The sequence below is a fragment of the Cervus elaphus genome, chromosome X (genome assembly GCF_910594005.1).
Source record: "Cervus elaphus chromosome X, mCerEla1.1, whole genome shotgun sequence".
NCBI lineage: Eukaryota > Metazoa > Chordata > Mammalia > Artiodactyla > Cervidae > Cervus > Cervus elaphus.
Window position 1 is genome coordinate 28639563 of NC_057848.1, and position 18883 is coordinate 28658445.

General features: G+C 38.6%; 1 long non-coding RNA gene across 7 annotated transcripts in view; it reads right to left on the minus strand.

The window, feature by feature from the left end:
* Window positions 1-283: 283 nt before the first annotated feature.
* The window catches only part of LOC122690231, a 41455-nt gene continuing 22855 nt past the window's right edge, over window positions 284-18883 (minus strand). For 3 of the 7 annotated variants that reach the window (XR_006340022.1, XR_006340027.1, XR_006340021.1), the window contains 3 exons: window positions 10035-10137; window positions 7764-7853; window positions 5272-5903 (listed from right to left, as the gene is read on the minus strand). This is a non-coding gene — a long non-coding RNA (uncharacterized LOC122690231). Of the gene's footprint in view, window positions 337-5271; window positions 7854-10034; window positions 10138-18883 lie in introns of those variants that run through there. The other 4 variants (XR_006340024.1, XR_006340023.1, XR_006340026.1 and 1 more) reach the window with 4 other exon arrangements.

An 18883-nucleotide genomic window follows, 5' to 3' on the forward strand; every position in this document is an offset into this window, starting at 1 on the left:
ATCAACTAATTTATTTTTATAGATTATTAATTATTTTTTATTTATTTGTTTATTTTTGGTTGCACTGGGTCTTTGTTGCTGTGTGTGGGCTTTCTCTAGTTGCAGTGAGTGGGGGCTACTCTCTAGTTCTGGTATGCAGGCTTCTCATTGTGGTGGCTTCTCTTGTTGCAAGCATGGGCTCTAGGCACACAGGCTTCAGTAGTTGCAGCTCGTGGGCTCTAGAGTGTGGGCTCAGTAGTTGGGGTGCACAGGCTTAGTTGCTCCTCGGTATGTGGGATCTTCCTTGACCAGGGATGGAAACTGTGTCCCCTGTATTGGCAGGCTGATTCTTAATCACTGGAACACCAAAGAAGTCCCTGGTCAATTAATTTATGACAAAAGGAACCAAGAATATACACTGGGGAAAGGACAGTCTCCTTAAGAAATGGTGTTGAGAAAATTAGACAACCATGTGCAAAATAATGAAACTTGACCAGTATCTTCAACCATACATAAAAATGAACTCAAAATGGGGTTAAAAACTTGAACCTAAGACCTGAAATCATTAAACTCCTAGAAGAAAACAAGCAGTACACCCCTTGACATAGATCTTGGTAGTGATTTTTTAATCTGAAACCAAAGCAAAAGCAACAAAAACAAATGGGACTACATCAGACTACAAAGCTTCTGCACAGCAAAGGAAACCATCAACAGAATTAAAAGACAACCTACCAAATGGGATAAAATAATTGCAAATATCTGATAAGGGGCTAATGTCCAAAATATACAAAGAACTCATACAACTCAATAGCTAATAACAATAATAATAATAATAATCCTATTTAAAACTGGACAGAATCTGAACAGACATTTTCCCAAAGAATACATAGAGGTGGCCAACAGGTACATGAAAAGTTGTTAAACATTATTAATTGTTGGGGAAGGGCAAATCAAAACCAAGATGAGATATCACCTTACACTTGTTAGAATGACTGTTATTAAAAAAAGAGAGAAGAAATAACAAGTGTTGGCAGGGATGTGGAGTACTTTGTGCACTGTTGGTGGGACTGCTGTAAATAGGTGCAACCACTATGGAAAACAGTTAGGAGGTTCCAAAGAAAATTGAAAAAAACAAAAAAAAGAACTATCATATGACCTGGCTGTTCCACTTCTGGGTATTTATCCAAAGAAAATAAAAACACTAATTTGAAAAGGTATATGCATCCTCATGTTCATTGCAGTATTATTTATAGTAGCAAAGGTATGGAAACAACCTAAGTATCCGCAATGTGTGAATGGATAAAGACAATGTGGTACATGTATTTAATGGACTATTATTCACCCATGAGTAAGAATAGAAATCTTTTTGCTTGGGATAACATGGATGGATCTTGAGGGCATCATGCTAAGTAATTCAAACAGAGAAAGACAAATACTATTTGATCTCTTTTATGTAGAATCTAAAACAACCCCCTCCCCCAATCAAGCTCATAGATACAGTGAACAGTTTGGTGGTTGCAGTAGGTGAGGGGTGGGGGGGTGAGGAAATGGAGAACTTTTTCTTAGCTTAAATAAATTGAGCAAAGAATTTTAATTAAAAATGTAAATTTAGATTTTTTTTACATTTTTAATTAAAATTCTTTGCTCAATTTATTTAAGCTAAGAAAAAGTTCTCCATTTTTTTTTTGCCAGACAATTTTATTCATGATCACTAGCCACTATTTTTCAAATCCATTTTCACCCATGCACTTTTTCTCCTCTCCTTCCAGAACAAAAATGAGAAGCATAGTATATCCTTTGTTAGATCAATGGGTCCCTGAGGCTTTGTTCTTTTTTAAAGTACCTTTTCTCTTTGCTGTTCTGATTGTATAATCTCTAACATACTGTCTTCAAGTTCACTGATTCTTTTCTCTATTCTGCTCTTCAGTCTATCCATTGAGCTTTTAATTTATGTTTCAGTTCTAAAATTTCTAATTGGTTTTCTCTATATCTTGTGTTTCTTTGCTGAGACTTGATTTTTTTTTCATTTGTTTCAAGCATATTTGTAAGTAATTGTCAAAACATTTTCATAAGATCTACTTTAATTTCCTGGTCAGATAATTCCAACATCCATGTCATTTCTGTGTTGGTGTCTGTTGATTGTCTTTTCTCAATTTGAGATTTATCTGGTTCTTGGATATTGTATCCAGATTTTGAAGAATGTGATATGACACTCTGTATCTTATTTAATTTTATTTTTATTTATTATTTATTTGGCTGTGCCAGGTCCTCATATTGAAGCACCTTTACTCTATTAGAATAAGCTGCATAATGTGGAACTCCATAATAAGCTCCATAATTTTGAACTGTGGTGTTGGAGAAGACTCCTGAGAGTCACTTGGACTGCGAGGAGATCAAACCAGTCAATCCTAAAGGAAATCAGTCCTGAATATTCATTGGAAGGACTGATGCTGAAGTGGAAACCCCAATACTTTGGCCACCTGATGCAAAGAACTGACTCCTTGGAAAAGACCCTGATGCTGGGAAAGATTGAAGGCAGGAGGAGAAGGGGACGACAGAGGATGAGACGGTTGGATGGCATCACCGACTCGAGGGACATGAGTTTGAGCAAACTCTAGGAGTTGGTGATGGACAGGGAAGCCTGGCATGCTGCAGTCCATGGGGTCACAAAGAGGCAGACACGACTGAGCCATTGAACTGACACAGAAGTCTGGTAATGGAGCTATGTTGGTTCCACCTTGTGACAAAAGCCTGAACTGCAGCTTAAACATTTGGGAACAGGAAAGTGGGACAGAGGGGCAAACTCACCAGACAGAGCTTTCTAGAAGTCTGGATGGAAAGGGGGGAATTGCTTGGGTATGGCTCTACTGATGGCCTCTTTCTGGCCATTTCATATAAAGGGAATCATATAATATGTGATCTTTTGCATATTCAGGTTTTCACTTGGCATAAATTTTTCAAGGTTCCTCTAAGCTGTAGTGTGTATCAGTACTTCATTCCTTTTTATTGCCAAATAACATACCATGTTTTATTTATTCTTTCACAAATTGGTGGATATTTAGGTTATTTCCACTTTGGGCTATTATTAACAATGATTTCCATTCATATATTAATATTTAAATGTCTTATTCAATTTGAAAAGGTTACTTTCCATTTATAGTTATTATGAAATATTGGCTATATTCCCCATGATGTACAGTACATCTTTGAGTCTATCTTATATCCAGTAGTTTGCACCTCCCACTCCTACTCCTCCACCGCTCTTTTGTTCCTTCCTGCCCACCACTGCTAGCCATGAGTTTGTTCTCTATCTGTGAGCCTATTTCTGTTATATTTGCTAGTTTATTTTTTAGACTACACATGTGATATCATATAGTATTTGTCTGTCTCTGTCTGACATTTCACTTAGCATAATACCCTCCAAGTCAATCTGTTCGTTGCTTGCTGCAGGCATTATTTCATTCTTTCTTATGGCCGAGTAGTATTCCATTCTCTCTCTCTCTCTCTCTCTACATATATATATATATATATATATATATATATATATATATACCACATCTTCTTTATCCATTCATCTGTTGATGGACACTTAGGTTGCTTCTATATCTTGGCAATTATAAATAATGCCATGAACATTAATGCACATGTATCTCTTCATGTTAGTGTTTTTGTTTTGGTTATATACCCAGAAGTGGCAATGCTGGGTCATACAGTAGTTCTATGTTTCACTTTTTAAGAAATCTCCATACTGTTTTCCACAGTGGCTTCACCAGTTTACACTCCCATCAACAGTGTACCAGGGTTCCTAAATCTCCACATCCTAGGCAACATTTGTTATTTGTGGGGCTTTTGTTAATGATAGCCATCTGACAGGTGTGAAGTGATATCTCACTGTAGTTTTGATTTGCATTTCCCTTATCATTAGCAATGTTGAACATCTTTTCATGTACCTATTGGCCATTTGCATTTCTTCTTTGGAAAAATGTCTCTTCAGTTCTTATGCTCACTTTTTAATTGGTGCGGGGTTGTTTTCTTAATGTTGATTTGTGTGAGCTGTTTATGTATGCAAAATATTAATCCCTTATCAATCACATCATCTGCAGATATTTTGTCCCATTCAGTAGGTTGTCTTTTCATTTTGTCAGTGGTTCCCTTTGCTGTGCAAAGTCTTTTAAGTTTAATTAGGCCATATTTGTTTATTTTTGCTTTTATTTCCTTTACTTTAGGAGATGGATCAAAAAACAAACAAACAAAAAAAAAACATTGCTGCAATTTATATCCAAGTGTGGTCTGCCTATGATTTCCTCTAGGAGTTATATAGTATGCAGCCTTACATTTAGGTCTTTAGTCTATTTTGAGTTTATTTTTCTGTATGTTAGGGAATGCTCCAATTTTATTCTTTTATTTGTAGTTGTCCAGTTTTCCCATGCACCATTTATGGAAGAGACTGTCTTTTCTCCATTGCAAGAACTCTCTGTTTAACTGTCTGAGGATCTGTCACACTGTTTTCATGACTCTGACAATCCTGAAGAGAACAGGCATATTTTGTTATTTTTCTCATGATTAGACTGTGGTTGTGGATTTAGGGGAAAAAAATACCACAGAGTTGAAGTGCCCTTCTCATCACATCATATCTGGGAGAACATGGTACCCACATGACATCACTGTTGGAGAGGTTGACCTTCATCACTGGGTTAAGATGCTGTTTGCTGTGTTTCTCCAGTGTACGATAACAGTTTTCCATTCACCTACTCTATTCTTTATAACTGAATCACTAAGTCAGCCCTGCCTTCAGGGATAGAAGGGGGAAGGTTCATCTCATGGAGGGAAGGTATCTATTTGTATTATTTTGAATTGTTTAATCAAGAAAAATTATCTCCTCTTTTTATTAATTCATTTATTTATATTAGTAGGGATTTATATATATTTTTATTATAAGATTTGTGTTATTTTACTGAATGGATACATCCTAAAAACGTGATTTCTGTAATGCAGTACAAGTATTTTGACTTAAGAGCCAGGAACCTGCCAAAGACTAATCACCACCATTACACTGGTATTTCAAAACTAGTATATTGCTTAATTGTGGTATAACAGACAATACTTTAGGTGACACATTTAACTGTGGCAAAGTGTGAAACATAATTTTAGATGATTTCATTGCATACTTGGAAATCTTTAACAAAGAAATGAAAACAGGTACATCAGAGTTTATTTAAATGACCATAAATAATTGCTAACATGCCTTAAATTTATTTGCAAAATCCCTTTCAATGAAGCAAGAATATGAGATGTAAAAGGGAAAGCATATGCTTTATTTGAAAGTGCGATGTCTAAGGCACAGCCTTCACACTGTCTGACTGATTCTATGGAAGGTATTTTACAATTTGACCTTTTTGGTAACTGATAGCATGACAATATGATCTTTGTCTATATACAAGCAAATGAATTCTGTCCTGGGGACAGACATACCTCCTGGAGAAATATCTGTTTGTCTTCATTTGACTCATGATCTATAAATGTGACAAAGAGGTGAATATTGACACTGTCATGGTAAATTTAAAAGTGTGGGAGAACATAGCCCATTAGATAAGGGATGAAGATTGAGTCCGAGGGCAGGTGCAAGGAGATGTGAGTTGAGTATCAAGAATTCTTTGTAAAATTTTGGTGTGAAGGGAAGAATATACATCAAGAGGACACTAACCAGAGACGTGGACAGAGGCTCACAGCAGTAAATGAAGTTGTAAAAATCACCATTTATAGAACACTTGAGCAGGCTGAGATCTTAATGAGAAGGATCCATCTCTTCTTAGATGTAACATCTCAAGGTACCACACCAGGCTTCTCACGCCTTACTTCCTTGTTTCCGTTCTGGAGAAGCCTAAGACTTAGCCAAAGAGTGACGTAGAGTTTCTTCCTAATGCCTGTCAAATATATGAATGGAAGAATAGATGGACGCACAGTGTGTCAAAGATGTGATAAGAATTTAAGGATTTTTATCCGTGAGTGTGGAACTCCTCAGGGAGATGACTGAACCTGTGTGGTGAGTGGTTGAGAGGATATAGCTCCTCAGGACTCTGCAACTGAGGCTGCAAGATGGGAGCCCTCAATTTCAGAGCTCAGCAGCAGATTTAGTCAGACAGCCACACCTTACGTCCTGGAGGGATCCATCCCTGACCTGAGCAGGTGAGTGCAGACAGGCTTGCCTTCCATCTGGGGAAAGAGACTACTGTCTGCTCAGAAGCACGTTGTGGTCTAGCTGTGTGCCATTTAGAAAGACTTGAGAATGAGCAAATCCAGCTCCTCTCTAATCCTGAACTCAGCATACACCACAGAGAGATATTCTCAACCTCTTTCCAGGGATACACACTGTCATTGGGAGTCCCCGGAGTCCACACACACACACACAACTGGAGCTTACAAGCAGGCAGTAGCATTAGGAGAAACTGTAGGCTTATGTGACTGTCACTCATTGTTAGGCTTCCTATGTAACTAGACCCATTTGCAGTGAAAAAAATGACAGTTATGACTGATAGAGTCTTGTATAGGAAGAAAGCTTTTATTTTAAATAACCTTGATATGCAGTTAAAAATGATGGCAATAGACTTTCCATTCATCACATCAGAAAGTATAACAATAAACTATGGAGTATTTCCAGTGGGTGAGCATGACCCTACACGTTCTGATACTACTACTACTGATACTACACGTTCTGATACTCCTGGTAGGGCCCTCAATCAGTACGTCTTTCCAGGTTGATTTGTCAGTGTCCATTAAAGAGTCTGTGCACTTCCTGTCTGTATGTATTCGGGGACTGCTCCTTCAAGTATTAATCCTCAACAGGAGAATTGTCCCTCTATTAGAGAGTGCATATTCCTTATGACATATAGGTGGTCTGGGGACTCTGCTTTCAAAAGTACCTATAATAGTTTAAACAGAGTCCCTTGTTTCTTTGCTTTAGCTTTACCGAGGTATAATTGATATGCCAAAAAATTACACATGTTTAACATATACATATTCTTGAATTTGGACCTATGCATAAACCCATAATAATCACCAAACCAAAGTTGATGTATCCATTAACTCCAAAATTTTGCTTGTGTTCTTTTCATACTCCCCAGGTTTTACAGAATAGGAAATTGAGGTCAAATCAGGTTTATTGTCTTGCAAAAATATAGGCAGACTCGGCATCCTGGAATCAGAAATGAAGATACAGATTATAGAAGTGACACAGGTCAGCAGGAAAGCAAAATTTACTTGATTTTGGCCTGATGTGTGGCTGAGCCTCATGCAGTCTGTGTGTGGATATGTAAGGTACTAGTCTCTGCTTTTCTTAGTAGCAGGATGACCCCCAGCCAGGTTACCTAATCTCTGTACATCACCACTTCACCAGCTACAAAATGGTGTGGAAATCATGCTCTACCTCCCTGGAATGTTGTGCAAAATACATGAGGATAAAAGTAGCAGACATTCAGGAAAGCTGAGTTCTTCATGGTTTCCTAAGGTCAAGAATCCTACTTTTTGCAAGTTTTAAGTTCCAATCATCCTATGACCATGCATAAGTGGTCATTCAATTAAGAAACAGTATGAGGACTACTGAGTTCATCTGATAGAGTGTGATAAGAGCTGAAGACTGGAAAGTAATTATTTGGAAATCACCGCTTGTTCCTTCCCAACTAAGGTCTCAAAAGGAAAGGCTCTTTCCTAAATGGGATCTCATTTACCTCTATATCTATCTCACAGATTTTATCTGAAAAACAACCAGCACAGGGGAAAAAACTTACCCAAAGGTGGATGATGTACCTGGCGCCAGTATCCTATTGCAGTGTTCCTTTGCAAACCTCCTCTTTCTGGATAACATTGCATATATTACTCTGGAGAAATTAACACAGAAGATAAAAAGTGGAATGGGAAAGTATATGCAATAAAGTGATGTGGGGTGATGGTTTTGGTGGTTTCTTTCTCAAACCATATGGAGCTGGTCCAGTGATTGTTTCCTTCTTCCTAAACTAAGTGACAAGTTACGCCAGCGAAGAGATAGGACACAGAAGTGTATAATGGAAACTTAGTGTATAATGGAAACTTATACATTTCTCTTCTGCTTAATCTTTCCAGTCGTCATCATAGAGTAATGCTATTTGGATTATGTCAAGGGACGCTCCTATAAAGGAAGGATGGGTATGGGATAGGATGGGAACTAACATCTATTGAGTGTCCTATGTACAATATGCTGTGTATGACACCCAACATATTTTTTTCTTTTGCTCCTCAAAACAATTGTTTACATTTTATAAATTAGAAAAGGCAAACACAGAAATATATAATTTCTAAGAATTATATGTTTATATATATACATATATATAAAATATCCTACCATAACTGTAAAGATCACAGAAATGCTAATCCTGAGGCAGTGCTCTCCTCATGTAAAACACCACATCCTTTTTACTCTGTGGTGGTGCAGGGCTTAGGGATAAGTGTTTTGAATTGAGTATGTTTTCCTTGACAATCATGCATGTATGGATGGCGACTAATACTTTTCTTTCTCCAGGTGGACACTTTCAATAAACATAAGCATCTAGATCTCAGAAGAGAGATCTTCTAGGACATGGATTTTCACTGGAGTGTCTGGCAAATAATATTCACCCAATAAAAATGCATTGAAATCACAAGTCCATGGATCAGTGAATGCATGGAGAGCTCCTACAACAAAATACCAAAGTGGACAAAATGTGTAAACTGTTCACAGATGAAGAAATTAAAATGGCCAATAATCACAAAAATATGTTCCAACTCACTAATAATTTAAGGAGTGCTAGTGAAAACATCTAAATATCCTTTCATTACCTATCATCTGACACATGAAAAATACAAAAAACAAAAATCAACAAAAAATTCACAAACATTTGAAAACTGGCTTGTGTGTGTGTGGGACAGGTTGGAGAGGCTAAACTTCAGCATAAGTCAAGGAAACAGAACACAGTCAGAAATAAATGGAAATATTATGAACAAAAGTTTAGAGGGGTAAGAAATGAGAATGCTCTGACACCTTACGGGAGAATTTAAACTATTGAAATCATGTCCCAGGGAAGATGGCAGGGAAATTTTTACACATGTACAAAAGTAAGCTGGTAAGAGGATATTTACTGCAGCATTGCATGAAATAGGAAAGAAAAATGGAAATATAGGAAGCTGTCCAAATGTCCATAAATATGTGAGTAAAGGCTATCAAAACCATTTATACTTCTCTATGGGCTTCAAGGCAAAATGAAAAAAAAAAAAACAACATGAAATTCCAGAGTTAGCTACTGATCAGGAAGAAAACAAAGCTGTGCCCCTGGTTAACTGAAATCCCTAAAGTCAGTCCTGGAGGAAGGCATAGCAGCCCACTCCAGTATTCTTGTTTTTGTTTATCTGGTGGCTTAGTGGTAAAGCATCCACCTGCAACGCAGGAGACGCAGGAGACGTGGGTTCCATCCCTGGCTTGGGAAGATTCCCATGGAGGAGAGAAATGGCAACTCACTCTACTATTCTTGCGTGGAGAATCCCATGGACAGAGGAGCCTGGCGGGCTATAGTTCATAGGGTCATAAACAATCAGACACGACTGAAGCAACTTAGCACACACGCATGCAAAGTTAGTCCTCTGTTCTGAATAATGGTCATAATAATGGGTAACTTGAATAGCCACTAGGATGAAAGGACATGAAATATAAAATACAATTCCTTAAAACACTTCTGCACATATCACTTGCCCTCCCTCCAGATCACCTGTCTCAAGGGCAATACCTGAGCTTCTGCCGGAGCCCCACCCCTCTCTTCAGGGATAAGTCATTGCATGTGGCCCGGACACCAAGGTCAGCTGGCAGAAGGGACAGGATTTCATGTCCTCTGTCCTCTTCCTCTCCCAATGGGGTAGGTGAGTGAGTACTGTGAGACAACAGCAGGGGTGTGTAACCATTTCTCCAGCCCTGAAAGCCCATCTTCTGAAAGGGCGGCTGCTCTGTGTCCTCAGGGAGGGTGAGGGATGGGACCTCATCCCATCCTGACACTTACTTGCAGAGGTGACCCAGGGTCGGTCACTATGATCTTGGGCATCTGTGACTGGGCTTCATGGTGCTTTTGTCACAAAGCTGTCTTGATGGGTGAATAAGGAAACCTGCCCAAAGGGTAGAGCACATGGTCAGACTTCAGGGCCCTTTAAGAAGTAGGGGCTCAAAAAAAAAAAAAAAAAGAAGTAGGGGCTCCACCAAGTCAAACAAAAGAGGAGGAGATAGGGAATCTACCTGAAAAAGAATTTAGAATAATGATAATAAAAATGATGCAAAATCTTGAAAACAAAATGGAGTTACAGATAAATAGCCTGGAGATAAAGATTGAGAAGATGCAAGAAATGTTTAATAAGGACCTAGAAGAAATAAAAAAGAGTCAATTAAAAAAGAATAATGCAGTATATGAGATAAAAAATGCTCTGGAGGGAACCAAGAGTAGAATAACGGAGACAGAAGATAGGATAGGTGAGGTAGAAGATAAAATGGTGGGAATAAATGAAGCAGAGAGGAAAAAAGAAAAAAGAATCAAAAGAAATGAGGACAACCTCAGGGACCTCTGGGACAATGTGAAATGCCCCAACATTCGAATCATAGGAGTCCCAGAAGAAGAAGACAAAAAGAAAGGCCATGAGAAAATACTCGAGGAGATAATAGCTGAAAACTTCGCTAAAATGGGGAAGGAAATAGCCACCCAAGTCCAAGAAACCCAGAGAGTCCCAAACAGGATAAACCCAAGGCGAAACACCCCAAGACACATATTAATCAAATTAACAAAGATCAAACACAAAGAACAAATATTAAAAGCAGCAAGGGAGAAACAACAAATAACACACAAAGGGATTCCCATAAGGATAACAGCTGATCTATCAATAGAAACCCTTCAGGCCAGAAGGGAATGGCAGGACATACTTCAAGTAATGAAAGAGAATAACCTACAACCCAGATTACTGTACCCAGCAAGGATCTCATTCAGACATGAAGGAGAATTCAAAAGCTTTATAGACAAGCAAAAGCTGAGAGAATTCAGCACCACCAAACCAGCTCTTCAACAAATGCTAAAGGATCTTCTCTAGACAGGAAACACTGAAAGGTTGTATAAACACGAACCCAAAACAACAAAGTAAATGGCAACGGGACCATACCTATCAATAATTACCTTAAATGTAAATGGGTTGAATGCCCCAACCAAAAGACAAAGACTGGCTGAATGGATACAAAAACAAGACCCCTATATATGCTGTCTACAAGAGACCCACCTCAAAACAAGGGACACATACAGACTGAAAATGAAGGGCTGGAAAAAAATATTTCACGCAAATGGAGACCAAAAGAAAGCAGGAGTCGCAATACTCATATCAGATAAAATAGACTTTAAAATAAAGGCTGTGAAAAGAGACAAAGAAGGACACTACATAATGATCAAAGGATCAATCCAAGAAGAAGATATAACAATTATAAATATATATGCACCCAATATAGGAGCACCGCAATATGTACAGCAAATGCTCATGAGTATGAAAGAGGAAATTAATAGTAACACAATAATAGTGGGAGACTTTAATACCCCACTCACAACTATGGATAGATCAACTAAACAGAAAATTAACAAGGAAACACAAACCTTAAATGACACAATGGTCCAGCTAGACCTAATTGATATCTATAGGACATTTCACCCCAAAACAATCAACTTCACCTTTTTCTCAAGTGCACACGGAACCTTCTCCAGAATAGATCACATCCTGGGCCATAAATCTGGTCTTGGAAAATTCAAAAAAATTGAAACCATTCCAGTCATCTTTTCTGACCACAGTGCAGTAAGATTAGATCTCAATTACAGGAAAAAAATTGTTAAAAATTCAAACATATGGAGGCTAAATAACATGCTTCTGAATAACCAACAAATCATAGAAGAAATCGAAAAAGAAATCAAAATATGCATAGAAATGAATGAAAATGAAAACACAACAACCCAAAACCTATGGGACACTGTAAAAGCAGTGCTAAGGGGAAGGTTCTTAGCATGACAGGCTTACATCAAGAAACAAGAAAAAAACCAAATAAACAACCTAACTCTACACCTAAAGCAATTAGAGAAGGAAGAAATGAAGAACCCCAGGGTTAGCAGAAGGAAAGAAATCTTAAAAATTAGGGCAGAAATAAATGCAAAAGAAACTAAAGAGACCATAGAAAAATCAACAAAGCTAAAAGCTCGTTTTTTGAAAAAATAAACAAAATTGACAAGCCATTAGCAAGACTCATTAAGAAACAAAGGGAGAAGAACCAAATTAACAAGATTAGAAATGAAAATGGAGAGATCACAACAGACAACACTGAAATACAAAGGATCATAAGAGACTACTACCAGCAGCTCTATGCCAATAAAATGGACAACTTGGAAGAAATGGACAAATTCTTAGGAAAGTATAACTTTCCAAAACTGAACCAGAAAGAAATAGAAGATCTTAACAGACCCATCCCAAGCAAGGAAATTGAAACTGTAATCAGAAATCTTCCAGCAAACAAAAGCCCAGGACCAGATGGCTTCACAGCTGAATTCTACCAAAAATTTAGAGAAGAGCTAACACCTATCTTACTCAAAGTCTTCCAGAAAATTGCAGAAGAAGGTAAACTTCCAAACTCATTCTATGAGGCCACCATCACCCTAATTCCAAAACCAGACAAAGATGCCACAAAAAAGAAAACTACAGGCCAATAACACTGATGAACATAGATGCAAAAATCCTTAAGAAAATTCTAGCAAACAGAATCCAACAACATATTAAAAAAAATCATACATCATGACCAAGTGGGCTTTATCCCAGGAATGCAAGGATTCTTTAATATCCGCAAATCAATCAATGTAATACACCACATTAACAAATTGAAAGATAAAAATCATATGATTATCTCAATAGATGCAGAAAAAGTCTTTGACAAAATTCAACATCCATTTATGATAAAAACTCTTCAGAAAGCAGGAACAGAAGGGACATACCTCAACATAATAAAAGCTATATATGACAAACCCACAGCAAACATTATCCTCAATGGTGAAAAATTGAAAGCATTTCCCCTAAAGTCAGGAACAAGACAAGGGTGCCCATTCTCAACACTGCTATTCAACATAGTTTTGGAAGTGTTGGCCACAGCAATCAGAGCAGAAAAAGAAGTAAAAGGAATCCAGATAGGAAAAGAAGAAGTGGAACTCTCACTGTTTGCAGATGACATGATCCTCTATATACAAAACCCTAAAGACTCTACCAGAAAATTACTAGAGCTAATCAACGAATATAGTAAAGTTGCAGGATATAAAATTAACACACAGAAATTCCTTGCATTCCTATACACTATCAATGAGAAAACAGAAAGAGAAATTAAGGAAACAATACCATTCACCATTGCAACAAAAAGAATAAAATACTTAGGAGTATATCTACCTAAAGAAATGAAAGACCTATACATAGAAAACTATAAAACACTGATGGAAGAAATCAAAGAGGACACAAACAGATGGAGAAACATACCGTGTTCATGGATTGGAAGAATCGATATTGTCAAAATGGCTATACTACCCAAAGCAATCTATAGATTCAGTGCAATCCCTATCAAGCTACCAACAGTATTTTTCACAAAACTAGAACAAATAATTTCACAATTTGTATAGAAATACAAAAAACCTCAAATAGCCAAAGTAATCTTGAGAAAGAAGAATGGAACTGGAGGAATCAACCTGCCTGACTTCAGACTATACTACAAAGCCACAGTCATCAAGACAGTATGGTACTGGCACAAAGACAGAAATATAGATCATTGGAACAGAATAGAAAGCCCAGAGATAAATCCATGAACCTATGGACACCTTATCTTTGACAAAGGAGGCAAGAATATACAATGGAAAAAAGACAACCTCTTTAACAAGTGGTGCTGGGAAAACTGGTCAACCACTTGTAAAAGAATGAAACTAGAACACTTTCTAACACCATACACAAAAATAAACTCAAAATGGATTAAAGATCTAAATCTAAGACCAGAAACTATAAAACTCCTAGAGGAAAACATAGGCAAAACACTCTCCGACATAAATCACAGCAAGATCCTCTATGACCCACCTCCCAGAATATTGGAAATAAAAGCAAAAATAAACAAATGGGACCTAATGAAACTTAAAAGCTTTTGCACAACAAAGGAAACTATAAGCAAAGTGAAAAGACAGCCCTCAGATTGGGAGAAAATAATAGCAAACGAAGCAACAGACAAAGGATTAATCTCAAAAATATACAAGCAACTCCTGCAGCTCAATTCCAGAAAAATAATCGACCCAATCAAAAAATGGGCCAAAGAACTAAACAGACATTTCTCCAAAGAAGACATACAGATGGCTAACAAACACATGAAAAGATGCTCAACATCACTCATTATTAGAGAAATGCAAATCAAAACCACAATGAGGTACCATTACACGCCAGTCAGGATGGCTGCTATCCAAAAGTCTACAAGCAATAACTGCTGGAGAGGGTGTGGAGAAAAGGGAACCCTCTTACACTGTTGGTGGGAATGCAAACTAGTACAGCCGCCATGGAGAACAGTGTGGAGATTTCTTAAAAAACTGGAAATAGAACTGCCATATGACCCAGCAATCCCACTTCTGGGCATACACACTGAGGAAACCAGATCTGAAAGAGACACGTGCACCCCAATGTTCATCGCAGCACTGTTTATAATAGCCAGGACATGGAAGCAACCTAGATGCCCATCAGCAGACGAATGGATAAGGAAGCTGTGGTACATATACACAATGGAATATTACTCAGCCATTAAAAAGAATTCATTTGAATCAGTTCTAATGAGATGGATGAAACTGGAGCCCATTATACAGAGTGAAGTAAGCCAGAAATACAAAGACCAATACAGTATACTAATGCATATATATGGAATTTAGAAAGATGGTAATGATAACCCTATATGCAAAACAGAAAAAGAGACACAGATGTACAGAACAGAATTTTGGACTCTGTGGGAGAAGGCGAGGGTGGGATGTTTTGAGAGAACAGCATCGAAACATGTATATTATCTTGGGTGAAACAGATCACCAGCCCAGGTGGGATGCATGAGACAAGTGCTCCGGCCTGGTGCACTGGGAAGACCCAGAGGGATCGGGTAGAGAGTGAGGTGTGAGGGGGGATCGGGATGGGGAATACATGTAAATCCATGGCTGATTCATGTCAATGTATGACAAAAACCACTACAATATTGTAAAGCCTCCAACTAATAAAAATAAATGGAAAAAAACAAACATAAAAAGAAGTAGGGGCTCTCTGAGCCTTTGTCCTAAAGAAGGCACTGTGAAAAGTCATTTCTCATTTTTTTTTCTCCTATGACAATATATAAATCTTTATGAAGGAAGCAAGTATCTCTCTGTTATACCATGAGACAAACTTTTGAGATGAGATGGTTCCTTAATATTAACTGGCAATCTTTCAAAGAGAGAATAGCATTGAAACATATACATTACCCATATGTAAAATAGATAGCCAGTGGGAGTTTGATGTATGATGCAGGGCACTCAAAGCCTGTCCTCGGCATGACAACCTGGAGGGATGGGGTGGGGAGGGAGGTGGGAGGGGGGTTCAGGAGGGAGGGGACACATGTATGTCTATGGCTGATTCATACTAATGTATGGCAAATCCATCACAGTATTGTAATTACCCTCCAATTAAAATAAATAAAAAAATTTTTTAAAAACTAAAACGAAAAAAAATTCCTCCTTGGATCCCTCATCCCAATGCAGCCATAAGCCTTCTCCATCCTGCCCTGTCCCAACTCCTTGTCCACTTTCCCGTCCTTTGTCTGTCCCTCCCTCTTTAAAATCAATGTTCCAGAAAGTCTTCTACATCCACTGTTAAGATTCTTTGGATCCCACTGGCTAGTCATATCACTGCACTGTGGCTTTTGTCCCCATGATTGCAATAAACATGCTCACACAAGCAATGTTTTTATCACTAGGCCCCGATATTTTGTGTAAGTAAATATATTATCATACTGAGTATTGCTTTTAATGATGCCTAAAATACACATGTTTGAGCAGACTGCTCCTGTCACTTAACATCAAATCTTTGGCAGTTTCCCACACTCTGGAGCATGAGTGCTGGGTACAAACCCAAGCTGTCCTGCTCCCTAATTGTGCAGTGCTGGGCCAAGTCTTTATGTCCCTGTCACTCGGTGTTTCTTCTATAAAATGGGGATGAGCACAGCAATAGTATCTACCTCATAAGGTGCTACAAGGACTGATGGAGATGATACATAAAAAAGTACTTAGCACATTAGTAAGTTTTAGCCATATTTCTTCCTTCTTATATGTCTTTATTGGCAATACTATCCCCACTGGCATAAAAAATAGGATATAGGCTGATGGTTCATTCTTAACAGTCTCCTAGGACCACCTTGGGGCTTCCCTGATGGCTCAACTGAATCTGCCTGCAATGCAGGAGACTCAGGTTCAATCCTTGGATCAGGAAAATCCCCTGGGAGAAGGGAATGGTTACCCACTCCAGTATTCTTGCCTGGAAAATCCTTATGGACAGAGGATACAGTCCATGGGTTGCCAAGAGTCGGACATGACTGGGTCACCTTAACAAATTATTGAGCTTCGTGGCTTAAAATGTCAGAAACTTCAGAGACAAGCTCTCATAGTTCTAGAGACCAGAAGTCTGAGATCAAGGTGTCAGCAGGGCCAGATTCCTGCCAAAGGCTCTAGGGAAGCATCCATCCTTACATCTGCTAGTGTCCAGTGGCTTCTGGAGCCCCTTGGTTTGTGGCAGCACAGCTGCCATCTCTGCCTCTCAATATCTCTTCACATGACTTTCTTCCCTGTGTGTGTGAAATCTCCCCTCCTTTCTCCTATAAGAACACTAGCCTTTGTCGATTTCACCTCAGTATCCTTAACTGGGGCTTCCCTGGTGGCTCAGAGGTAAAGCCTCTGCCTGCAATGCAGGAGACCTGGGTTTGATCCCTGGGTCAGGAAGATCCCCTGGAGAAGGAAATGGCAACCCACTCCAGTACTCTTGCCTGGAAAGTTCCATGGGCTACAATCCACGGGGTCGCAAAGAGTTGAACATGACTGAGCCACTTCACTTTTCACTTTCAATCCTTAACTGAATCAAATCTCTCAAGATTATTTCTTATTAAGGTCACATTAACTTGTATGAGGGTGTTAAGCTTGGACACATCTTTTCGGGGGACCCACTTAACCAACTTCAATGAGGTATGCAGGTTCCCAAAGTACATGTAGATGAGATCTTATCCATTGTAGATAAATATACAAATATACACATAAATGGGGGCTCCCCTGGTGGCTCAGTTGCTAAAGAATCTGCCTGCAGTGCAGGAGACCTGGGTTCAACCCTGGGTCAGGAAGATCCCCTGGAGAAGGGAATGGAAACCCACTCCAGTATTCTTGCCTGGAGAATTCCATAGACAGAGGAGCCTGGTAGGCTACTGTCCATGGGATCTCATAGTCAGACACAACTGAGCAACTAACTCTAAACACACAAATATATAAATATCTATGGGGAATTCCCTGCTGTCCAGTGGCTAAGACTCCATGCTGCCAATACAGGGTGCCCAGATTTCACCCCTGGTCAGGGAACTAGATCGCACATGCCACAACTAAGAGTTCCCATGCCAGAACTAAAGGTCCCACATGCTGCAATGAAGATCAAAGATCCCATGTATTGCAACTAAGACCCAGTGCAGCCAAATAAATAGCAAACTATTAAAATTAAATAACTATCGATTGTTAGGTTGTTAAAAAGATTAACATCTGCATTAGAAAATTCTGGAGGAATATAATATAGAGGAAAATACAGTTTAATTGGGTGGTACATTTTGGGGTAATGCTTTTTCCCCCTCTTTTCTATGTCATCCATCTTTACCTAAAATGAATACCAATTGCGTTTGTACCTATATAAAAACAAAACAAAATGGGAGGGAAGCAAGAGGGTTCCTAGCCCAAACATAGGAAAGCCTTTGGAATGGGAAAGCCCTAGAAGCACAGGAAGGGAGATGAGATATCGGGGAACCTTTCTAGATTATAACAGGACACATTCCACCCAATTCCAAGCTATAGTGGCCACTATCACTATTTTAAATTCCTGTGTATTGAAGTGGGAAAAACAACTGTACATCAGTTTGGTTGATTATGCTTTGCAGGTCTTATCAGATGAGGAGTAGTGTGCACTGGTTAGATGTGGGTCTCAGCAGCCACCCAGAATCTGTTCACATCTTAGTCTTGTGACTGGCGAGCCCTGCCCTCACTCTGTCTCACTTCCTTGATGTTTAAATTCGGGCAACAGTAACTCCTCCTCATGGGTTGTGGTGAGGACTAAATGAGCAAGTACAGGTTTAGCACTTACAGTAGCATAGGCAGAGGGGAAATCAGCAATAATATTAAATATTCTTATCACTATTATGATATACAAATTGACTATTAATGCTACCACTGCCATTTTTATTATTATGTGCATTTGTACTGATTGGCATAGACTAACCTTCACAGTATATTTATAGTAAAAGTATTTTATAGTTTTCATTTGTATTCATTTTATATTTTACTTGGAGGATAATTGTTTTACAATGTTGTGCTGGTTTCTGCTGTACAACAACGTGAATCAGCTATAATTATACATATATCCTCTCCTTCTTGAGCCTCCCTCCGACCCATCTCACCCTTCTAGGTCCTCACAGAGCACCAGGCTGGGCTCTCTGTGTTATATAGGAGCTTCCCACTAGTTATCTGGCTTACACCTGATAGTATACATATATATGTCAATGCTACTTTCTCAATTCATCCTA